Source organism: Tachypleus tridentatus, chromosome 7, assembly GCF_004210375.1.
Source record: "Tachypleus tridentatus isolate NWPU-2018 chromosome 7, ASM421037v1, whole genome shotgun sequence".
In the NCBI taxonomy this organism is placed as follows: domain Eukaryota; kingdom Metazoa; phylum Arthropoda; class Merostomata; order Xiphosura; family Limulidae; genus Tachypleus; species Tachypleus tridentatus.
Window position 1 is genome coordinate 167,112,398 of NC_134831.1, and position 27,356 is coordinate 167,139,753.

Below are 27,356 nucleotides of genomic sequence, written 5' to 3' on the forward strand. Positions count from 1 at the left end.
GATTTTATATCAGAAATATCATTATATTTTAAGTTTTACATAACGTTTCTTAAATAAATCACAAATCGGATAGTCTTTTACCCAGCATGTGAAAGATTTTAATTTGAATTATGTTTCTGATAAAATTAAACAGCTGCTTTACCACTTAAAACCTAAAAAAATCTTTGAAAGAAATGTTTTTTCAATATAATCTAAAGTGCAACCTGGACTTGGTCTAAAACTCATTTGTTTTTAACTTAAAGAAACTCTCCACTGTTGGATAATAAATAATGACCTTACACATTTAGTGTCTCGTCTCTATAAATTATTAATGCCATATAACAGTGACAGTTAATCATTTGAAGTGAATGGTGTGTGATAAGGTGCTACTAACTGGCTTTATTCTCTGCGGTCAGTATTTAAATATTAGGGACGGTAGAAAATAGCTTCACTGTTTCTTCAATAAACACAAAAAGTAACATCAAAATTATTTTGTCTTTATCTAAATCTTTCTAATTTAGAAGTCGTTAAGTTTTGCTGGTGTCGTTAAGTGTTTAGATAAGGTTGAACACAATCGTTTCACCTTCACTACTGTCTTCTTAATTGATGAAGCTAAATTCTAAAACACATAACTCAACGCAAGTTTAACTAGTTAGAACATTTCAATCAAGTGTATTATTCCCCACAGCACATCGTAGACAGACCAAAGAACCATTTTTTTATCATGGCAGTAAAGATATTTATACTTTTCTGTCAGGTCAGAGAAATAAAACAATCTGTCATTTATCTTTATGGTTATGAAACAAGAAACTCTGCAGAACCAGTGAATATTAAAAGTATCACGACATAACTTAGATATCTTAGTTCTAATGTTAAAACCTAGACAACCTTATTTGTATGTGACGTAATTACTTTGGTTTTATTTATTTTACTGTTCTCGCTAGTACAGCGGTAAGTCTCGGGATTTACAAAACTAAAATCAGGGGTTTTATTCTTGTCGGTGGACTCAGCAGATAGCACGATGTGTCTTTGCTATATGAAACACACACACACACCTATTTTACTCACTCATAAGTAACTGATGTTAAACACGTTTATTTAGCATGCTTATCTATTCAAGATTTTTTGCATTTTAACTCTGACCTCAACCTTAAGTCAAAGAAAAGATTCCGATAAATCAAAGCAACCTAAATTGTAAGTAAAAAGATATAATAACTACTTAATACACGGGAAAGGAAATATTAAAAAGGACAACAGCAGCGAAAATAGAAAAAAGATATTTTATAACAAAATAAATTATATTTTTTGCATTATTAAACTAGGTGGCACTGTTTTAACGTTTGTACCTCGTAATGAAATATATTTTATTAAACATTAAGTACATCTCTAAACTTTATTTTCTAAAATTGGTTGTCAAGTAATTATGGTAGCCTATTTGATACAAACTTAAGGTAGGGCCCCAGATCTCGAGATTAATATTTTCCTCATAGCTTCAAAAGAGGAAGACAACATTTTACACAGTAAAGTGATGTTCCACAGGACAACAAAGAAAATTTATATCACATTCACGAAATAACGTTCTATACTAGCAAGTGTCAGAATTAAAACATAAATACTGATGTGGCATATTCCGTGGAAAATGTCACTGGTTAGTGAATAAAATATTAACATTAGCTGGAAAATGACTTATGTTATAAACAAACATGAATGTGATAAATGTCCTATCTCATATCTATTATCAGTCAACAAATTAATACAAGGAGAAAATAAGAATTACACCTCAACATACCTCAATATCTTGTGTTTAAAGTTCGATAATATTTATATCTTCTTGTTCTGTTGTCCATGAAAAGGAAAGTAGAATTTAGGAAAAAGTGTAAACTCTCTTTTCACAGCACTTGAAAGTGTCATCTTGCCGCGAACTGCTGTCAAGACTAGGGCGATGTAGTTCGTAACGTGTCATATTTCTTTCATGAACTGACCAACAAGGAAAATAACTTTCCGTTTTGCAAAAGAAAAAAAAAACATAAATCTTAAATAAGAATTAAATGTAGTTGTAATATACAAAGTACAAAAGGTATTTCAAACAATGAAAGTAATACTGATACACTTCCAAAAGACGATACTGAACAGCGACGTGTGAAACAACATGTAGAGAGATTTATGTTGTCCATAAAAAGGAAAGTACAATTTAGGAAAAAGTGTAAACTCTATTTTCACTGTAGTATGTAGTATCATCTTACCGCGAACTCTTATCTAACCAAAAAATGGGATTTATCTGTAACTCTTGTATCGTATCCAAACTTTCATACTGCCAAGGGTAAATTTGAGTTACGTTTGTTCAATATATACTCTGGGCATGTCAACCAGTTAGGCACGTAAAGTACAGACGTATTAAAATGGATTTAATATTTTTTTTATTAAAATGCAAGGAGGTATTAGAATGCAACGTGATATTGAAATTGAGAAATTATTAAAATAAACAATGGATTTTTAATTCTATATACTGTGTTTTTACCCTAGACTAGAAAGCTTTACACCATTATTCCAATAGATCATCATCTACCACTCGATTCCGTCAAAGAACATAGGGCCGCAATCAATTGCGGTTTAATGAACAGGTATTTTAAGTGAGTAGGTTGCTTAGCCCACTGCACCGAGCCGTCCCTAATTTAGGAGTGTAAGACTAGACGGTAGGCAGCTATTCATCACCACCCACCTCCAACTCTTGGGCTACTCTTGTACCAACGAATAATGGGATTGACCGCACATTATAACGCCCCCACGGCTGGGAGGGCGAGCATGTTTGGCGCGACTCGGGCGCAAATCCGCGCCCCTCAGATTACGAAGCGCACGTCTAAACGCGCTAGACCATGCCGGGCATTTCAATAGATGCTTTACCTTATCTCCATGAACAAAGAGGAGAATGATGTTTCATTAGTTTTAACTACAATATAATTATGTGTTCAAAACGTTTTACCATTGTAATTGACCTAAATACTTCATAAAATATACGCCGGTAATTTAAAAATATTCTTCTTTGTCTTGGAAAGCAATTTTTTTCTGATGTTTCTTTTCGTTCAGTCCTACACGATCTTGAGGGTTCAATTTCTGTGGTGGCCACAGTTGATATAAACTATTATACAGCTACATACTTTGCAAAAAAAATTCAAAATTGTTTGTCTTTTGTTACTGTATTGGTATTAAATTTCGTTTGAATATCTTTGTTTACCGTCTGATTAACTGTAGATCTTGAATGTCATAAATACACACTAATTTTATTAAATGAACCATGATGAGCATCTAAATTTAAAATTTACGGAAAATAAAACTTTGATAATGTTTTTGTCCCTACTAACGATTTAGTTTTAACAACTGATTGAAGCCTGTCTTACTTACTTGTTAATTATGTTCCTTCATTAGAAGAATATAATCATTTATATGATATACCATATGTCACTTGTTATATCTATTTACGCTTAATGATATAAAATACAATGTGTTATATTTTACTTGAAAATGATTTTGAAGTATTTTATAAAAAATATAATATATGTTTTAGTTAGTCTATTAACCTCTAAAATCTACTATCTTCTAAACTTAAAGCGTCGGAAATTATTAGAGTTACATTGAGTATTGTGTTTGAAAGATAGGGACAGTATAGTCACAGAGCATTCACTAAATTATTGAAGTAGCTTAAATATACCTAGAACGTAAAATTTCTTATTATTGTTTTCTTTCTGTAATTATAGTAACACTAAGCGTACTTGACTTATCGATCAATTTGTTTTGTTTTATTAAATCTCGTTCGAAGCTTGACGTACCCTAATTTTCAAATTTTAGAATAGAGAGAAGGCAGCTTATGAGAAAACCCTTCCGTCAGGTTTCAGACTTTTCTTTAACTAGCAGTCAAGCTGGTCGCCACATTATAATGTCCACAAGACGGGAAAAAGGTGAACATATTTAACGATATTTCTGTATCATACGACTGATACTTGTGTGTCCTAACCACCAGAATATACCAGGTCTAGTCCAACTGTGGGATATTCATAATATTTGATAATAATACAAGAACAAATGTGTGGACTATTTACCACCACCGACTGAGGTGTGTGGGTGAGAAAGTTTCCATTGAAAGAAAGTTTGTGTATTACATTAATTTTCCATTCTTTCTCCATCCCTTCAAGATCAGTACACACTTATCAAACACTTCAATAAAAATCTATGTACAAGGACGTTTGAAAGACATGCTAAGAAATCCAAATCATTTAAAACCAGCAAGGTACAACAAGAATCTATAAACGGTATATGATTAATTCCTCTTTGAAATTTTATGTAACGATATAACCGACAGGTTAATAATAACCTTGTAACTAACAAACCATATAACAATGTATGATTACAGGGGCTATCGACTGTTAGTCGTAAAACTGTTATTTGTTCAGTATATTAAAACTTACATTTTTATCAAATATACTCTTTCAAAATCATTATTATGTAATATATCGTAAAATTAACATATCCGTCGAAATTTTAAAACATTTATAAAATATCCAGTGTCACACCTTTTACCAATAATATAAGTTGTTTCCTCTTTCCCACTCTTCACTGTGTTTTCTTTTTTTTTGTTATTGAAAACATTTCAATCCTTCAAACCAAAGTCGTGGATCTAACAAGAATTTTCACTCAAGGAGCAAATAGCTCTAAGACCAATAACTTTTGTGTGAAATCGAGTTTTGTTATTATTTCGTTGTTCCAAATTCAATTCTTTCAGAACATAATAAAAACAACAACTAATGTTTATACTATGTTAATGTTGTATCTCGTGTGTTGCGTCACTGTTTTGTACCCTGACTTGTTCTCTTCTTCTTTCTTCAATACACTTGTCATCATGTTATTGTTCTTTAACTTGATAATTTAAAAATTAGTTGAAATTTGTCTTTATTGTTTGACAAGTTTGTTTTGAATTTCGCGCAAAGCAACTCGAGGGCTATCTGCGTTTTGTCTTTATATTTTGTCTTTGACCTCGAAAATTTTTCTTATTTAACAAACTCTGAGCTAATATCACCAAAAAGTGAAATCTCTTCACCATTTGCGAAGGAATTGTTCTTTGGTCAGTCTCACCTTTTCCAAGGATTATGGATATGCTCTGTGATAAACTCCTTCAGTGAAATGACTTTATTATGGATTATTACAAGATTACTCACTACAATTGAGTTGTAGAGCTTTGATGTAGTTCTGTTTTGTTCAGAAAGTTCGAGTATATTTTGTGTAACTGACATCAGCAGCACAATTATTCATTCTGATTTTCAAGTCGTTAAATATCGTTACGTTTCACTGTTGTCGTTAAATGTTGAAGTGAGGATAAACACAAACGTTTTACTCACTATTTCTTAATTTGGCTAACTAGATTCAGAAACTGCTATACCAAAATATTCAAATTGTTCACCATGGGATAATAATATCCTGGGTTTCAGTGCATTCTGTGAAATAAGGAGACAGAGCAATGTGATATTGTTCTCACAACAAATAAATGAAGTCTTCAAATATTTATACCGTTGAGTAATATCGGTGAAATGAAACATTCTGTCAATCAACTTTATTGTTATGAAATGAGAAACTCTTGAGAACCAGTGAATATTAAAAATATCACCACGTGATCTAGACATCTTTGTTATATTGTTAGAATCCTTGATAACCTTAATTGTGTATAACACATATTGTTATAGTTTGATTTCATTTATCTTAGTCATAAAGAAATAAATTTAAACACCTATATTTAAAATATATATCGATTGAGCAATTTTTCATTTCCACTTTGACGTCAGTATCAAGTTAACTCACAAAAAAGTAATCCAAATAATCAAAATTGCTTGGAAGGTTTTTCGTGAACGGAATCCGAACCATAAGCTCTAGGATTTATAGTTCTAAGCAAGTTACCCAGTACGTAATTATCAAATTATCTATTAGAGCTATCTAATGTTTACTATTAAAACACTAAGTTTCATAAAGTGTTTTAAAGTGCTTGGCGATCTCTTACTGTACACTCATGTGACGATTCTAAATATTTTAAAATATTTTTGTAGGGAACTACTTGGTTTATAAGAGGCTAGAAATGCATATACCTTCGTTGATAAACTGGTATCATCGAGAACTTATAATGTTAGAATTCAGGTTTGTATCCATCGTGTGGCTCCAAAAACACCATTGTCAACTTTGAGTTTTATAACAAAAAACACAGGAATTATTTATATTATATGTGTCTATTGATAATGACGTTCTACGCGAAAACTCTAGGACTCTCAATGTTATTCGCTTTATCTTCCACCCAAACGTTCCATCAGCTAATCCACCTCGTTATCCACCACCAATTCGAATACCAGAAAAACAACAATAAATAAAAAGAACATAACAGCAAATACACTATCCTGTACATACGACGCCTTCTCGGCAAGTACCCACAGCTTCACTCACAAAAGAAACATCACATCATTGGAAGATATATCATGATAATATTTTAAAATTACTTTTTATCGTTATTTATCTATTTGTGAAGCTTAGCCAGTACACATCATGTTTATAAAACTCTTAACATTACGTCATAGCCAAGTTTAACCAGTAATGTAGAAATAAAAATTATATTTAACACCTACATTAATTTGTTTTCTCGTGTGAGGGAAACCTCTCACTATTTATCTATAAATTAATCTATTTTATTGTTTTTAGGATACAGTCTTATATGAAATTTCAGTCATACATTTTAAGCTTATACTATTCGTGAAGTTCAATCATAACACTATGATTACCTGTATGGAAATCTACTTTCCATTGCTTCACCAAAAATACATAAAAATCATCTATAAAAGCACATTAAAGTAAACCTCTGTTGGTTGGCTCGCTCACGAAATACCGTATTTTACGTCTTGTGAGTTTATGCATCGTGGCAGACGCACCCTAACGTTGGAAAAAGATTTCTAAGAAAAGAAAAAATTACTCAGCGACCAACATCTTCATTCAGACCAGACTTTTTTCAAACTATTGGGTAAATACATCGTATACTCCACAGTATATCGAAAATTAGTTAAGTTGAAAGTTTTAGTCACTGAAAATACGAGTAATTCATAAGTAAGAAGATCACATTTTGTATGAGAGGCCGAATTGCGTAGATCCTAAACTAACGGCTCGCCTTAATCCATCACTGTTGTCTTGGAAGACGCATGGGTATTTTACAAATAATTTTTAAAGAAAAGTGCGTCTTACGTGGCATAAAATATGGTATATTGTTCTCACAGCTGTAGATTGAACGTTATAACACGCGTGACCCTAACATCAGATGAATTACATTATAGCTGTTGTATTAATGTAATTATTATTTTATATCCTCGTTCATTAACAACAAACACATCTGAAACAATTATCTGTTATTTTATTATTAATATTAGCTAACATTTTGTTTGATATCCAGTTGTAACAACAAACAGAATTTCAAATAAAATATTTACTTTAAAACCTAAATGACAAATTTTATCAAAAAGCACGGTTCTATCTCCCTATATTACTGTTTCATACATAAAATCATTTTGATATAATTGAAATTTCACTTTAAATTAATGTAAAATTTATAGTCGTCAACAGAAATATATTATTTTTTTTATATTCTTTTGTATGAAATAACTCAAAGTTCGAATTTTTATATACATGTTCTTATAAACTTAATTTCATTAACTATTACAAATGTTACAAACCTCCATTAATAAGAAAAGAAATTAAGTAATACTATAAAACAAGATATAAATATTATATTACCAAGGTTTGTTAAATTATTAAAGTTGAATTATTTTACATCAATAAGAACTTACAAAAATCCTAACAGTTAAAAAACACGTTCATATGTACGCTATACATAGATATAGTGAGAAGAAAAAAATAAAAACAAAAGCAAAAAAATTATACAATAATTAGAAATACAAATGGAGACATAACTGTTTCAAAACATAAAGAAACAAAATTGTGAGAATTAGCACTAACATATTTTTTCAAAATGAGTACAGAAAACGCGAAGTAATATAAAGAAATGTATACATTGATGATAAAAAAAATATAAATCATAATAATAATACAAAAGGAAAAGAAAATAAGTTAAACAAATTTAAACAGTGAGATTAATACGTCGATTAATAAAACAAGGTTCGAAATAAATGAAAATATATACATACATATATACAAAGTTAATAATTTAAGTAAAATTAATAAATACAAAAGAAGCATAAGAGTAATTAGAAATACATGTATCAATATATTAACTGCTCGTTAATTAAAGTTAACAAAAAGAAAAAAATTAAGAATTAAAATTTACACATATACCCACATGTATATACATACATATATATATATACATTTTGAATGAAAAAGGAAGCGAGAGCAGATATAACACGGCTCAAAACCCAAGCTCTCACCGAAATAAAGGATCAACATGTGCAAAACAGACTCCACCTGAGAGTGACACTAGAAACACACCTCACGTCCACAAGAATGCACGCTCCCTCACTGGAAGAATGTTATGTACAACGCGCCAGTTGAAGGCCTGTAGGTAGCTATCAACATGGCGCAGCACAACGCGGCGGCTCCAAATTACGTCCGACGGAAGAGCATGGTGGTGTTGCTCAAACCTGGAGGGAAATTTAGGGGCTAGCAAGCGGTAGAGGGAACGAGAGATCTTTGGGACATGACCAGACACGGACAATAGCGCCGAATCGCCGCAGCAGAGTACACATACCAGAAAGGAGGGTGAAACACATCGATGTTAGCAGTTTTATGGAAACACCAAAAAAAGCTTGAGCCGAGTGCCAACCAAGGATCTTGTGAGGTGGCAAGAGAGTTGACCCTCTGAAAACAAACAGTAAAAGATGGTAGACGGGAAAGGAAAATGACACCAGGTAAAGACACATAGGATGCCTAACCTCCCCTGCGAGGTGCAAGGGTCATGGAAAGCAGAGACACAGTCTCAGGCTTGCCACCCCACACGAAGGAGAAGATGTGATGTTCGATACTTCATACAGTGCAGTTATTTTGAGGAAGAATAGCCTCAAAGTACTACACCAAGATGTGTATCCTTCTCTTCACCATCTGCATCCTGACAAATAAATTAGAAGAGCAGTGGCCGTAATCGTGCACTGTCGAACAGACACACTTTACAACCTCCTCCCAGGTAACCTTAGGGCACGCAAGGAAACGAACCCGAAAGTAAATGACTAGGAAAGAGTTTCAATCCAGTCCAACCTGAAAGTGTACAGACGAGACCAATTTGCCCAACCACAGAGCTTGAGTTTTAGCAAAGTTGTAATGGGTAGCACTAGCTTGAGAGTAACGATGGAAATGGCCAGTGCCAAACCTAGAGATGTTGTGTTCTCAAGGAACAGGTTCACATCGTCTTCGTGAGATGTATACTTGACACTAACACCCCTACGCTGAAGGCATCGAACCGAAATTAAGTTATAAAGATAAGAGAGCAGGCACTCAATAACCAATGTATAAAGTGAAGGGGACAATGCACAACCCTGACGAACAACTCGCAAGATGGAAAAGGAAGACGTCAGATATCTATTAATCAAAAGCCTTCTCGAAGCAGTCACGTACAAGGCTTGCATCTACAGGACAAAACACGGAAGAATGCCACATCTCTCCAGAATGAACCACAAACATTTGGGGTGAACTCGATGAAAAGCTTTGGTCTGGTCGAGGGACACAAAAATTGCAGGGATATCCCTATCCGTTATGTAATGGAACAGGTCCCTGAGAAGCAACACATTATGTTCGATGCTTCTACTCGGTATGCCACATGTCTGCATGCAGTGAAGAAAGGAAGCAATAACTACACTGAAAAAGACACACAGAACTTTAGAAACAATCTTTCCATCCACGTACAAGAGAGATATGAGATGCCACGAGTAACGATCTTCAGACTGGCTAGGATATTTACAGATAAGAGTAATTATACCATCCAGCATCCCGGCAGCATAGACCCTGTGAGCAGACAGCTGTAAAAAAGTCTGACGAAAAATGGTCAGACAAACTGCCACACGTGGCGATAGAGATCCACTACCAGTCCATTCAACCCAGAAAACGTATCAAGTGATATGTACCGAATGGCCGACCAAAATTCACTCAAACTGATGGATTGTACCAGTTGATCGTGAAGAAATGAATCGAGGGATGGTAAATACTGAGTGATGTCTTGCCACAACCTTTTATCCATGGGTGAGGTCATATATAAATGGCGATAAACGTCGAGGCACGTGTCTAGGATGTCAGATGATGATTGACCATTCTCCAACATGAGACTGGAGATGTCTGATCTTCGCCATCTCCCGTGCCTTGAAAAGAGGAACTCGCGTAACATTTCTGGGATTGAGAGATTTCATCAGACTGGAAACACTCACCACTCGGAATGGATTGAAATGCTTTAATTCTATATCCTTGTGAAGGTTCTCAATGTCCAAGAGGACCTAGTGATCCGTCGGCCTGCCTCTGAGCAAGACAGATAAGATGTCCTACTTGCCTTGCAAGGCCAGGCGACGAACTCGCGAATGTCGTATGCTTGTCTGCCTCAACAAGGAGGCACAGGCTTCCCTTGAAACCCACTCGCCAGGAACCGTCGACGGACCAGACAGAACAAAGTTCCCAAACCAAGGCAATCAATTCGTCTCCAACCTCATCTTCAGCAAGGAATGACTCGTTGAGTCACTAGAGACAAGGGCCGCAATAAACGGTGACAATGTCCTGGAATGTAGTGAGCAGAGCCATGTGGTCAGACATGTAAAACAGGGCATCCCAAACCCAATGAATTGCAGCCCAAGAAAAAGAATCAATCTCCCAGACTGAACAAGTGGGTAGACATTAACAAGCCAAATCTTATGAACCCCGGTAACATGATCAAAGCATACAACCCTGTGTGAGCGAGAATGGTGCCATTAAAATGCGGGCGAAAAGAATCCCCAGTAACACTTCTTCTAATGATGTGATTTTTCTTTTGTAAGCGAAGCCGCGAAGACTTGCTGAGGAGGCAACGTATTTTCAGGATATTATACTTGCCGTGATATTCATCCTGAATATTATTGTTTTTTGGTCATTGACTTAATGGTAAATTAGGAAATAGATTAACTGGTGTGGATGATGTGACAAAAGAGATGGCGAAAACACTGAGAATACCAGAGTTTTCACTTGGAATGTCATTATCAATAAACATATATAATATAAATTTTTCCTATGTTTGTTTTTAGTAAGCTCAAAGTTGACAATGGAGTTTTAAGGACCTCATGATGGATAAAACCTGAATTCTAACATTATATGTTCTCAATTTTACTTGTTTCTCAACGAAGGTAAATGAATTTGAATCCTCTTATAAACCAAGTAGTCGTCTTTAAAAATATTTAAAATCATCACATAAGTGTATAATAAGAAATCTGCAGGCAGTTTAAAACACTTTATGAAACCTCATATTTTGATAATAGATATTAAATAGCTTTAAAAATAATTTGATAATTTTTTGACTTCTGATTAGCTTGCACAAGCTATAATTCGGAGAGTTTATGGTTCGGGTCCCGTTGACGAAAAACTTTCCGATGCAACTTTGATTATTTGCATTATTTTGTTTCGACTTAACCTGATGCTGACGTCAAGGTTGAAATAAAATTGTTAAATCGATATGTATTCCAAATAAAGGTGTTAAAATTTATTTCTTTATGATTAGCCCCCCTAGTACAGCGGTATGTCTCTGGATTTACAACGCTAAAATCAGGGTTCGATTCCCCTCGGTGGGCTGAGCAAATAGCCCTTTGTGGCTTTGCCATAAGAAAAACACCAAAAAAAAATACCCTTTATGACTAAAATAAATGAAATCAAACTATAGCCATATGTGTTATACACAATTAAGGTTATCAAAGATTCTAATATTCTAACAAATATGTCTAAATCACGTAGTGATATTTCTAATATTCACTGGTTCTTAAGAGTTTCTTATGTTGTAATAATTAAGTTGATTGACAGAATGTTTCATTTCACCGATATCACTCAACTGTATAAATATTTGAAGACTTCATTTGTTTGTTGCAAAATCAAAATCACATTACTCTGTCTCCTTATTTCACAGATTGTACTGAAATCCCGGTTAAATGAAAATTGAGTTTAACTAAGAAAAAAGTGTCTCAAATGTTATTTATAATATTCTTGATTCAGTGCTGCAGTTAGGACTATGAAACCTGTGAATTCGTGGTTCTTGTGTTGTTAACGTAAATATGTCCATACGATATTTATATATGGGACGACGTCTTTGAATTATTACCATAAGTTATGAATGTCACATGGTTGCACTAGACCCGATGTGTTCTGATGGTTAACACACTCAACTGGCAGTCGTTGGAAAGAAACACATCGTTGAATATGTTCACCAATTTACCTCCTCAGGGACATTGTAAAGTAACGGTTAGCTCTAAGATTAGTTCTTAAAGAGTAGCTTAATAGTTGATGGTAGACGGTTTTAATAAGCTGCCGTCTCTCTATTTTGACACTTCAAAATTAAAGATTGTTATTTTCGCATGAAATTTAACAAAACAAAAAACGAATTGTATGACAAGTCAAGATCCCTTATAGTTGGAATAAATATAGAAACCAGAACAGTAATAAGTAATTTTATGTTATAAGTGTGTTTTATCTACTTCGATGATTGACTGAATCACTTGTCACTGTACTGTTCTTTCAAACACAATATTTGAAGTAACTCTGATAACTTCTGATGCTTTAACTTTACAAGGTAGTAAATTCTATGGGTTAATAAAGATGTATTAGATGTTTACCAAACATTTCCAAAGTAAAATATCATACACCTAATTCTCTTTCATTAAGCGTAAACAAAAATAACAAATGACACGTGATATATCGTGCAAATTATCACATTCCGGAGATTGAGGAATATAACTAACCCGTAAATAAGACGGGATTTAATTAGTACATTAAACTAAATCATCAATAGGAACATAAAATATATTACGATACTTTTATTTTGGGTAAATGTTAAATTCAGAAGCTTATCATGGTTTATACAATAGACATTATTATAAACTCGTATTTCTGATATTTAAGACCTACAGTAAATGAGATGGTAAACAAAAATATTCATACTGAATTTATTATCGATAGAGAAATAAATAATACAAATCAAACAGTTAACGAAACGTTAGAAGTCTATACTCTTTCCACATTTATATATATATATGTATTTATGTATTTATATATATATATATACTTATAAAATTATATTGTACATTTTAGATACAGGTCTCTTAAAGTGGGCCTGTTCTTTTAAAACAACTACATGATTTAATCTTTCAATTTATTTCTGACAGGAAGGTAAATTAAACTTCTTGTAAGTGTAAAGTTTGATACACGTAATGATCAGGTAATAGAATGATTTTCTCCCAAAGTTACGAAATATTTTCATGATTAGTCGACAATAAAACTTGTCGTCACTAGAGCTAGCAAATTTTTTGTAACCCTGACATTTTGATGTATCTAACCTTGTAAGTTAAATAGTGAAGTATATTTAGTTAATTTGTTCATCAAATCAGCCGGAAAGTTGTCTTGATTAAAAAAAGTAAAAGGTTTCATAGTCCTAACTGCAGCACTGAATCAAGAATATTATAAATAACATTTGAGACACTTTTTTCTTAGTTAAACTCAATTTTCATTTAACCGGGATTTCAGTACAATCTGTGAAATAAGGAGACAGAGTAATGTGATTTTGATTTTGCAACAAACAAATGAAGTCTTCAAATATTTATACAGTTGAGTGATATCGGTGAAATGAAACATTCTGTTAATCAACTTAATTATTACAACATAAGAAACTCTTAAGAACCAGTGAATATTAGAAATATCACTACGTGATTTAGACATATTTGTTAGAATATTAGAATCTTTGATAACCTTAATTGTGTATAACACATATGGCTATAGTTTGATTTCATTTATTTTAGTCATAAAGGGTATTTTTTTTTTGGTGTTTTTCTTATGGCAAAGCCACAAAGGGCTATCTGCTCAGCCCACCGAGGGGAATCGAACCCCTGATTTTAGCGTTGTAAATCCAGAGACATACCGCTGTACTAGCGGGGGGCTAGTCATAAAGAAATAAATTTTAACACCTTTATTTGGAATACATATCGATTTAACAATTTTTATTTCAACCTTGACGTCAGCATCAGGTTAAGTCGAAACAAAATAATGCAAATAATCAAAGTTGCATCGGAAAGTTTTTCGTCAACGGGACCCGAACCATAAACTCTCCGAATTATAGCTTGTGCAAGCTAATCAGAAGTCAAAAAATTATCAAATTATTTTTAAAGCTATTTAATATCTATTATCAAAATATGAGGTTTCATAAAGTGTTTTAAACTGCCTGCAGATTTCTTATTATACACTTATGTGATGATTTTAAATATTTTTAAAGACGACTACTTGGTTTATAAGAGGATTCAAATTCATTTACCTTCGTTGAGAAACAAGTAAAATTGAGAACATATAATGTTAGAATTCAGGTTTTTATCCATCATGAGGTCCTTAAAACTCCATTGTCAACTTTGAGCTTACTAAAAAACAAACATAGGAAAAATTTATATTATATATGTTTATTGATAATGACATTCCAAGTGAAAACTCTGGTATTCTCAGTGTTTTTTCGCCATCTCTTTTGTCACATCATCCACACCAGTTAATCTATTTCCTAATTTACCATTAAGTCAATGACCAAAAAAACAATAATATTCAGGATGAATATCACGGCAAGTATAATATCCTGAAAATACGTTGCCTCCTCAGCAAGTCTTCGCGGCTTCGCTTACAAAAGAAAAATCACATCATTAGAAGAAGTGTTACTGGGGATTCTTTTTCGCCCGCATTTTAATGGCACCATTCTCGCTCACACAGGGTTGTATGCTTTGATCATGTTACCGGGGTTCATAAGATTTGGCTTGTTAATGTCTACCCACTTGTTCAGTCTGGGGAGATTGATTCTTTTTTCTTGGGCTGCAATTCATTGGGTTTGGGATGCCCTGTTTTACATGTCTGACCACATGGCTCTGCTCACTACATTCCAGGACATTGTCACCGTTTATTGCGGCCCTTGTCTCTAGTGACTCAACGAGTCATTCCTTGCTGAAGATGAGGTTGGAGACGAATTGATTGCCTTGGTTTGGGAACTTTGTTCTGTCTGGTCCGTCGACGGTTCCTGGCGAGTGGGTTTCAAGGAAGCCTGTGCCTCCTTGTTGAGGCAGACAAGCATACAACATTCGCGAGTTCGTCGCCTGGCCTTGCAAGGCAAGTAGGACATCTTATCTGTCTTGCTCAGAGGCAGGCCGACGGATCACTAGGTCCTCTTGGACATTGAGAACCTTCACAAGGATATAGAATTAAAGCATTTCAATCCATTCCGAGTGGTGAGTGTTTCCAGTCTGATGAAATCTCTCAATCCCAGAAATGTTACGCGAGTTCCTCTTTTCAAGGCACGGGAGATGGCGAAGATCAGACATCTCCAGTCTCATGTTGGAGAATGGTCAATCATCATCTGACATCCTAGACACGTGCCTCGACGTTTATCGCCATTTATATATGACCTCACCCATGGATAAAAGGTTGTGGCAAGACATCACTCAGTATTTACCATCCCTCGATTCATTTCTTCACGATCAACTGGTACAATCCATCAGTTTGAGTGAATTTTGGTCGGCCATTCGGTACATATCACTTGATACGTTTTCTGGGTTGAATGGACTGGTAGTGGATCTCTATCGCCACGTGTGGCAGTTTGTCTGACCATTTTTCGTCAGACTTTTTTTTACAGCTGTCTGCTCACAGGGTCTATGCTGCCGGGATGCTGGATGGTATAATTACTCTTATCTGTAAATATCCTAGCCAGTCTGAAGATCGTTACTCGTGGCATCTCATATCTCTCTTGTACGTGGATGGAAAGATTGTTTCTAAAGTTCTGTGTGTCTTTTTTCAGTGTAGTTATTGCTTCCTTTCTTCACTGCATGCAGACATGTGGCATACCGAGTAGAAGCATCGAACATAATGTGTTGCTTCTCAGGGACCTGTTCCATTACATAACGGATAGGGATATCCCTGCAATTTTTGTGTCCCTCGACCAGACCAAAGCTTTTCATCGAGTTCACCCCAAATGTTTGTGGTTCATTCTGGAGAGATGTGGCATTCTTCCGTGTTTTGTCCTGTAGATGCAAGCCTTGTACGTGACTGCTTCGAGAAGGCTTTTGATTAATAGATATCTGACGTCTTCCTTTTCCATCTTGCGAGTTGTTCGTCAGGGTTGTGCATTGTCCCCTTCACTTTATACATTGGTTATTGAGTGCCTGCTCTCTTATCTTTATAACTTAATTTCGGTTCGATGCCTTCAGCGTAGGGGTGTTAGTGTCAAGTATACATCTCACGAAGACGATGTGAACCTGTTCCTTGAGAACACAACATCTCTAGGTTTGGCACTGGCCATTTCCATCGTTACTCTCAAGCTAGTGCTACCCATTACAACTTTGCTAAAACTCAAGCTCTGTGGTTGGGCAAATTGGTCTCGTCTGTACACTTTCAGGTTGGACTGGATTGAAACTCTTTCCTAGTCATTTACTTTCGGGTTCGTTTCCTTGCGTGCCCTAAGGTTACCTGGGAGGAGGTTGTAAAGTGTGTCTGTTCGACAGTGCACGATTACGGCCACTGCTCTTCTAATTTATTTGTCAGGATGCAGATGGTGAAGAGAAGGATACACATCTTGGTGTAGTACTTTGAGGCTATTCTTCCTCAAAATAACTGCACTGTATGAAGTATCGAACATCACATCTTCTCCTTCGTGTGGGTGGCAAGCCTGAGACTGTGTCTCTGCTTTCCATGACCCTTGCACCTCGCAGGGGAGGTTAGGGCATCCTATGTGTCTTTACCTGGTGTCATTTTCCTTTCCCGTCTACCATCTTTTACTGTTTGTTTTCAGAGGGTCAACTCTCTTGCCACCTCACAAGATCCTTGGTTGGCACTCGGCTCAAGCTTTTTGGTGTTTCCATAAAACTGCTAACATCGATGTGTTTCACCCTCCTTTCTGGTATGTGTACTCTGCTGCGGCGATTCGGCGCTATTGTCCGTGTCTGGTCATGTCCCAAAGATCTCTCGTTCCCTCTACCGCTTGCTAGCCCCTAAATTTCCCTCCAGGTTTGAGCAACACCACCATGCTCTTCCGTCGGACGTAATTTGGAGCCGCCGCGTTGTGCTGCGCCATGTTGATAGCTACCTACAGGCCTTCAACTGGCGCGTTGTACATAACATTCTTCCAGTGAGGGAGCGTGCATTCTTGTGGACGTGAGGTGTGTTTCTAGTGTCACTCTCAGGTGGAGTCTGTTTTGCACATGTTGATCCTTTATTTCGGTGAGAGCTTGGGTTTTGAGCCGTGTTATATCTGCTCTCGCTTCCTTTTTCATTCAAAATGTATATATATATATGTATGTATATACATGTGGGTATATGTGTAAATTTTAATTTTAATTTTTTCTTTTTTGTTAACTTTAATTAACGAGCAGTTAATATATTGATACATGTATTTCTAATTACTCTTATGCTTCTTTTGTATTTATTAATTTTACTTAAATTATTAACTTTGTATATATGTATGTATATATTTTCATTTATTTCGAACCTTGTTTTATTAATCGACGTATTAATCTCACTGTTTAAATTTGTTTAACTTATTTTCTTTTCCTTTTGTATTATTATTATGATTTATTTTTTTTATCATCAATGTATACATTTCTTTATATTACTTCGCGTTTTCTGTACTCATTTTGAAAAAATATGTTAGTGCTAATTCTCACAATTTTGTTTCTTTATGTTTTGAAACAGTTATGTCTCCATTTGTATTTCTAATTATTGTATAATTTTTTTGCTTTTGTTTTTATTTTTTTCTTCTCACTATATCTATGTATAGCGTACATATGAACGTGTTTTTTAACTGTTAGGATTTTTGTAAGTTCTTATTGATGTAAAAATAATTCAACTTTAATAATTTAACAAACCTTGGTAATATAATATTTATATCTTGTTTTATAGTATTACTTAATTTCTTTTTCTTATTAATGGAGGTTTGTAACATTTGTAATAGTTAATGAAATTAAGTTTATAAGAACATGTATATAAAAATTCGAACTTTGAGTTATTTCATACAAAAGAATATAAAAAAAATAATATATTTCTGTTGACGACTATAAATTTTACATTAATTTAAAGTGAGAATTTCAATTATATCAAAATGATTTTATGTATGAAACAGTAATATAGGGAGATAGAACCGTGCTTTTTGATAAAATTTGTCATTTAGGTTTTAAAGTAAATATTTTATTTGAAATTCTGTTTGTTGTTACAACTGGATATCAAACAAAATGTTAGCTAATATTAATAATAAAATAACAGATAATTGTTTCAGATGTGTTTGTTGTTAATGAACGAGGATATAAAATAATAATTACATTAATACAACAGCTATAATGTAATTCATCTGATGTTAGGGTCACGCGTGTTATAACGTTCAATCTACAGCTGTGAGAACAATATACCATATTTTATGCCACGTAAGACGCACTTTTCTTTAAAAATTATTTGTAAAATACCCATGCGTCTTCCAAGACAACAGTGATGGATTAAGGCGAGCCGTTAGTTTAGGATCTACGCAATTCGGCCTCTCATACAAAATGTGATCTTCTTACTTATGAATTACTCGTATTTTCAGTGACTAAAACTTTCAACTTAACTAATTTTCGATATACTGTGGAGTATACGATGTATTTACCCAATAGTTTGAAAAAAGTCTGGTCTGAATGAAGATGTTGGTCGCTGAGTAATTTTTTCTTTTCTTAGAAATCTTTTTCCAACGTTAGGGTGCGTCTGCCACGATGCATAAACTCACAAGACGTAAAATACGGTATTTCGTGAGCGAGCCAACCAACAGAGGTTTACTTTAATGTGCTTTTATAGATGATTTTTATGTATTTTTGGTGAAGCAATGGAAAGTAGATTTCCATACAGGTAATCATAGTGTTATGATTGAACTTCACGAATAGTATAAGCTTAAAATGTATGACTGAAATTTCATATAAGACTGTATCCTAAAAACAATAAAATAGATTAATTTATAGATAAATAGTGAGAGGTTTCCCTCACACGAGAAAACAAATTAATGTAGGTGTTAAATATAATTTTTATTTCTACATTACTGGTTAAACTTGGCTATGACGTAATGTTAAGAGTTTTATAAACATGATGTGTACTGGCTAAGCTTCACAAATAGATAAATAACGATAAAAAGTAATTTTAAAATATTATCATGATATATCTTCCAATGATGTGATGTTTCTTTTGTGAGTGAAGCTGTGGGTACTTGCCGAGAAGGCGTCGTATGTACAGGATAGTGTATTTGCTGTTATGTTCTTTTTATTTATTGTTGTTTTTCTGGTATTCGAATTGGTGGTGGATAACGAGGTGGATTAGCTGATGGAACGTTTGGGTGGAAGATAAAGCGAATAACATTGAGAGTCCTAGAGTTTTCGCGTAGAACGTCATTATCAATAGACACATATAATATAAATAATTCCTGTGTTTTTGTTATAAAACTCAAAGTTGACAATGGTGTTTTTGAGCCACACGATGGATACAAACCTGAATTCTAACATTATAAGTTCTCGATGATACCAGTTTATCAACGAAGGTATATGCATTTCTAGCCTCTTATAAACCAAGTAGTTCCCTACAAAAATATTTTAAAATATTTAGAATCGTCACATGAGTGTACAGTAAGAGATCGCCAAGCACTTTAAAACACTTTATGAAACTTAGTGTTTTAATAGTAAACATTAGATAGCTCTAATAGATAATTTGATAATTACGTACTGGGTAACTTGCTTAGAACTATAAATCCTAGAGCTTATGGTTCGGATTCCGTTCACGAAAAACCTTCCAAGCAATTTTGATTATTTGGATTACTTTTTTGTGAGTTAACTTGATACTGACGTCAAAGTGGAAATGAAAAATTGCTCAATCGATATATATTTTAAATATAGGTGTTTAAATTTATTTCTTTATGACTAAGATAAATGAAATCAAACTATAACAATATGTGTTATACACAATTAAGGTTATCAAGGATTCTAACAATATAACAAAGATGTCTAGATCACGTGGTGATATTTTTAATATTCACTGGTTCTCAAGAGTTTCTCATTTCATAACAATAAAGTTGATTGACAGAATGTTTCATTTCACCGATATTACTCAACGGTATAAATATTTGAAGACTTCATTTATTTGTTGTGAGAACAATATCACATTGCTCTGTCTCCTTATTTCACAGAATGCACTGAAACCCAGGATATTATTATCCCATGGTGAACAATTTGAATATTTTGGTATAGCAGTTTCTGAATCTAGTTAGCCAAATTAAGAAATAGTGAGTAAAACGTTTGTGTTTATCCTCACTTCAACATTTAACGACAACAGTGAAACGTAACGATATTTAACGACTTGAAAAATCAGAATGAATAATTGTGCTGCTGATGTCAGTTACACAAAATATACTCGAACTTTCTGAACAAAACAGAACTACATCAAAGCTCTACAACTCAATTGTAGTGAGTAATCTTGTAATAATCCATAATAAAGTCATTTCACTGAAGGAGTTTATCACAGAGCATATCCATAATCCTTGGAAAAGGTGAGACTGACCAAAGAACAATTCCTTCGCAAATGGTGAAGAGATTTCACTTTTTTGGTGATATTAGCTCAGAGTTTGTTAAATAAGAAAAATTTTCGAGGTCAAAGACAAAATATAAAGACAAAACGCAGATAGCCCTCGAGTTGCTTTGCGCGAAATTCAAAACAAACTTGTCAAACAATAAAGACAAATTTCAACTAATTTTTAAATTATCAAGTTAAAGAACAATAACATGATGACAAGTGTATTGAAGAAAAGAAGAAGAGAACAAGTCAGGGTACAAAAACAGTGACGCAACACACGAGATACAACATTAACATAGTATAAACATTAGTTGTTGTTTTTATTATGTTCTGAAAGAATTGAATTTGGAGACAACGAAATAATAACAAAAACTCGATTTCACACAAAAGTTATTGGTCTTAGAGCTATTTGCTCCTTGAGTGAAAATTCTTGTTAGATCCACGACTTTGGTTTGAAGGATTGAAATGTTTTCAATAACAAAAGAAAAAGAAAACACAGTGAAGAGTGGGAAAGAGGAAACAACTTATATTATTGGTAAAAAGGTGTGACACTGGATATTTTATAAATGTTTTAAAATTTCGACGGATATGTTAATTTTACGATACATTACATAATAATGATTTTGAAAGAGTATATTTGATAAAAATGTAAGTTTTAATATACTGAACAAATAACAGTTTTACGACTAACAGTCGATAGCCCCTGTAATCATACATTGTTATATGGTTTGTTAGTTACAAAGGTTATTATTAACCTGTCGGTTATATCGTTACATAAAATTTCAAAGAGGAATTAATCATATACCGTTTATAGATTCTTGTTGTACCTTGCTGGTTTTAAATGATTTGGATTTCTTAGCATGTCTTTCAAACGTCCTTGTACATAGATTTTTATTGAAGTGTTTGATAAGTGTGTACTGATCTTGAAGGGATGGAGAAAGAATGGAAAATTAATGTAATACACAAAACTTTCTTTCAATGGAAACTTTCTCACCCACACACCTCAGTCGGTGGTGGTAAATAGTCCACACATTTGTTCTTGTATTATTATCAAATATTATGAATATCCCACAGTTGGACTAGACCTGGTATATTCTGGTGGTTAGGACACACAAGTATCAGTCGTATGATACAGAAATATCGTTAAATATGTTCACCTTTTTCCCGTCTTGTGGACATTATAATGTGGCGACCAGCTTGACTGCTAGTTAAAGAAAAGTCTGAAACCTGACGGAAGGGTTTTCTCATAAGCTGCCTTCTCTCTATTCTAAAATTTGAAAATTAGGGTACGTCAAGCTTCGAACGAGATTTAATAAAACAAAAAACAAATTGATCGATAAGTCAAGTACGCTTAGTGTTACTATAATTACAGAAAGAAAAACAATAATAAGAAATTTTACGTTCTAGGTATATTTAAGCTACTTCAATAATTTAGTGAATGCTCTGTGACTATACTGTCCCCTATCTTTCAAACACAATACTCAATGTAACTCTAATAATTTCCGACGCTTTAAGTTTAGAAGATAGTAGATTTTCGAGGTTAATAGACTAACTAAAACATATATTATATTTTTATAAAATACTTCAAAATCATTTTCAAGTAAAATATAACACATTGTATTTTATATCATTAAGCGTAAATAGATATAACAAGTGACATATGGTATATCATATAAATGATTATATTCTTCTAATGAAGGAACATAATTAACAAGTAAGTAAGACAGGCTTCAATCAGTTGTTAAAACTAAATCGTTAGTAGGGACAAAAACATTATCAAAGTTTTATTTTCCGTAAATTTTAAATTTAGATGCTCATCATGGTTCATTTAATAAAAATTAGTGTGTATTTATGACATTCAAGATCTACAGTTAATCAGACGGTAAACAAAGATATTCAAACGAAATTTAATACCAATACAGTAACAAAAAGACAAACAATTTTGAATTTTTTTTTGCAAAGTATGTAGCTGTATAATAGTTTATATCAACTGTGGCCACCACAGAAATTGAACCCTCAAGATCGTGTAGGACTGAACGAAAAGAAACATCAGAAAAAAATTGCTTTCCAAGACAAAGAAGAATATTTTTTAAATTACCGGCGTATATTTTATGAAGTATTTAGGTCAATTACAATGGTAAAACGTTTTGAACACATAATTATATTGTAGTTAAAACTAATGAAACATCATTCTCCTCTTTGTTCATGGAGATAAGGTAAAGCATCTATTGAAATGCCCGGCATGGTCTAGCGCGTTTAGACGTGCGCTTCGTAATCTGAGGGGCGCGGATTTGCGCCCGAGTCGCGCCAAACATGCTCGCCCTCCCAGCCGTGGGGGCGTTATAATGTGCGGTCAATCCCATTATTCGTTGGTACAAGAGTAGCCCAAGAGTTGGAGGTGGGTGGTGATGAATAGCTGCCTACCGTCTAGTCTTACACTCCTAAATTAGGGACGGCTCGGTGCAGTGGGCTAAGCAACCTACTCACTTAAAATACCTGTTCATTAAACCGCAATTGATTGCGGCCCTATGTTCTTTGACGGAATCGAGTGGTAGATGATGATCTATTGGAATAATGGTGTAAAGCTTTCTAGTCTAGGGTAAAAACACAGTATATAGAATTAAAAATCCATTGTTTATTTTAATAATTTCTCAATTTCAATATCACGTTGCATTCTAATACCTCCTTGCATTTTAATAAAAAAAATATTAAATCCATTTTAATACGTCTGTACTTTACGTGCCTAACTGGTTGACATGCCCAGAGTATATATTGAACAAACGTAACTCAAATTTACCCTTGGCAGTATGAAAGTTTGGATACGATACAAGAGTTACAGATAAATCCCATTTTTTGGTTAGATAAGAGTTCGCGGTAAGATGATACTACATACTACAGTGAAAATAGAGTTTACACTTTTTCCTAAATTGTACTTTCCTTTTTATGGACAACATAAATCTCTCTACATGTTGTTTCACACGTCGCTGTTCAGTATCGTCTTTTGGAAGTGTGTCAGTATTACTTTCATTGTTTGAAATACCTTTTGTACTTTGTATATTACAACTACATTTAATTCTTATTTAAGATTTATGTTTTTTTTTTCTTTTGCAAAACGGAAAGATATTTTCCTTGTTGGTCAGTTCATGAAAGAAATATGACACGTTACGAACTACATCGCCCTAGTCTTGACAGCAGTTCGCGGCAAGATGACACTTTCAAGTGCTGTGAAAAGAGAGTTTACACTTTTTCCTAAATTCTACTTTCCTTTTCATGGACAACAGAACAAGAAGATATAAATATTATCGAACTTTAAACACAAGATATTGAGGTATGTTGAGGTGTAATTCTTATTTTCTCCTTGTATTAATTTGTTGACTGATAATAGATATGAGATAGGACATTTATCACATTCATGTTTGTTTATAACATAAGTCATTTTCCAGCTAATGTTAATATTTTATTCACTAACCAGTGACATTTTCCACGGAATATGCCACATCAGTATTTATGTTTTAATTCTGACACTTGCTAGTATAGAACGTTATTTCGTGAATGTGATATAAATTTTCTTTGTTGTCCTGTGGAACATCACTTTACTGTGTAAAATGTTGTCTTCCTCTTTTGAAGCTATGAGGAAAATATTAATCTCGAGATCTGGGGCCCTACCTTAAGTTTGTATTAAATAGGCTACCATAATTACTTGACAACCAATTTTAGAAAATAAAGTTTAGAGATGTACTTAATGTTTAATAAAATATATTTCATTACGAGGTACAAACGTTAAAACAGTGCCACCTAGTTTAATAATGCAAGAAATATAATTTATTTTTGTTATAAAATATCTTTTTTCTATTTTCGCTGCTGTTGTCCTTTTTAATATTTCCTTTCCCGTGTATTAAGTAGTTATTATATCTTTTTACTTACAATTTAGGTTGCTTTGATTTATCGGAATCTTTTCTTTGACTTAAGGTTGAGGTCAGAGTTAAAATGCAAAAATCTTGAATAGATAAGCATGCTAAATAAACGTGTTTAACATCAGTTACTTATGAGTGAGTAAAATAGGTGTGTGTGTGTGTTTCATATAGCAAAGACACATCGTGCTATCTGCTGAGTCCACCGACAAGAATAAAACCCCTGATTTTAGTTTTGTAAATCCCGAGACTTACCGCTGTACTAGCGAGAACAGTAAAATAAATAAAACCAAAGTAATTACGTCACATACAAATAAGGTTGTCTAGGTTTTTAACATTAGAACTAAGATATCTAAGTTATGTCGTGATACTTTTAATATTCACTGGTTCTGCAGAGTTTCTTGTTTCATAACCATAAAGATAAATGACAGATTGTTTTATTTCTCTGACCTGACAGAAAAGTATAAATATCTTTACTGCCATGATAAAAAAATGGTTCTTTGGTCTGTCTACGATGTGCTGTGGGGAATAATACACTTGATTGAAATGTTCTAACTAGTTAAACTTGCGTTGAGTTATGTGTTTTAGAATTTAGCTTCATCAATTAAGAAGACAGTAGTGAAGGTGAAACGATTGTGTTCAACCTTATCTAAACACTTAACGACACCAGCAAAACTTAACGACTTCTAAATTAGAAAGATTTAGATAAAGACAAAATAATTTTGATGTTACTTTTTGTGTTTATTGAAGAAACAGTGAAGCTATTTTCTACCGTCCCTAATATTTAAATACTGACCGCAGAGAATAAAGCCAGTTAGTAGCACCTTATCATACACCATTCACATTAAATGATTAACTGTCACTGTTATATGGCATTAATAATTTATAGAGGCGAGACACTAAATGTGTAAGGTCATTATTTATTATCCAACAGTGGAGAGTTTCTTTAAGTTAAAAAACAAATGAGTTTTAGACCAAGTCCAGGTTGCACTTTAGATTATATTGAAAAAAACATTTCTTTCAAAGATTTTTTTTAGGTTTTTAAGTGGTAAAGCAGCTGTTTAATTTTTATCAGAAACATAATTCAAATTAAAATCTTTCACATGCTGGGTAAGAAGACTATCCGATTTGTGATTTATTTAAGAAACGTTATGTAAAACTTAAAATATAATGATATTTCTGATATAAAAAATCGTAGAATCCATTCGATACGTTGAAAACAGTACTGGCAAACTGCCAAGAAAACAGAGTACAAAAGCGATAGTGAAAAGCCAAGGGATGAAACACGTGTGTTCTAAACGATGCATCAGGAAGTAAAACAATGTATGAAGAAGACAGATGAAGAATATTCATATTGAATAATTCAAATACGTAAAAATAGAACAGTCGAATCGCATGAGTGAGATATGCGTTTATATACATTATTAACACTTACTCAAGAACTGTTGAAACATTTATTTAGAAGTGCGGTTCAAAGTGTACGATAAAAATTAAAATTCGAAGAAAGAGATGGCTAGTTTACGCATTGACTGCCGGTTTAAGACAACAGTGGTTCATATAAATAGATGTTAGACAGTGAATCATTAAACAGAACAATAATTGATTTCGTTTATTAGGACCTATTTAAACCACTCGGAATTGAGGAAACAATAACTGATATGATGAAAATGTCGGAAAACGTTCACTCTTACCTAATACGTATAATGCTGTGTCTATTTGTGATTCACAATCTGGTGACAGTCAAGAACTATTTTGAATACCCTGAGAGTATGAACACTTTTCACTTTTAAAAACCTGCATTCGATATCCATAGTGGGCACAGGAACAACAAAAATTAATTTCATAAAGTATTTTAATATTTGTAATTAATAGAGTAGAGTTACTTATTTATATTCTTTAAGTATTTAACTGTATAATTTTAATTTTCAATAACCTTTAAATTAATGTGAGACAATGTTATATGGTATTTAAGTCTGCTTCAATACTTCTATTATCTTTTTTTTTGTGCTGCCGTCTGCCCTTTAGTACAATACCTACTGTGACAGAAAGAATTTACAATACTTCAACAAGACTAAAATCTGGAAGTGACTATTTATTAAGTCAGGAAAAAAATTAAAGCACAGGAAATAAAATATTATACATGAAATAGTGTATTATTACAAATAAACTCACATTGCAAGTGTCACGTGATAGGTGGTAATCATTTGTTTCATGATGGTGTTTACCTTTTTATCAGTTCTAGTGGTAGCTTTTATTCAGTTGTCTGGTTATATGAAGATTTTCTGAGGTTGAAATATTTCAACGACCTTTCGGTGTGAATTCCTGTACTTTGTAAGAAGACATCCCAGGGAATTTTTGTTATTTCAGTTTACCTCCTCTGAGACCCAAATATTCATTCACGTGTTTGCTGGGCGTGGTGACACGTGAAGGGGAAATGAGAAACCTGGTTCTTGAAGGGTCCAGCCCTAACACCCCACTTTGGCCTGGAATTCCTGTAGACAGGCGGCGTTGGTGTGGCACCTCCAGGGTCAATATCCTACTCCGTTTGTACTAGGGTCAACCAAGTATCAGTATTGGATGTTCCCAGCAGGAGTTGTGAAAATTGTATTTGACGCTGGTGTTTTGGTATGGTACTCACGAAAC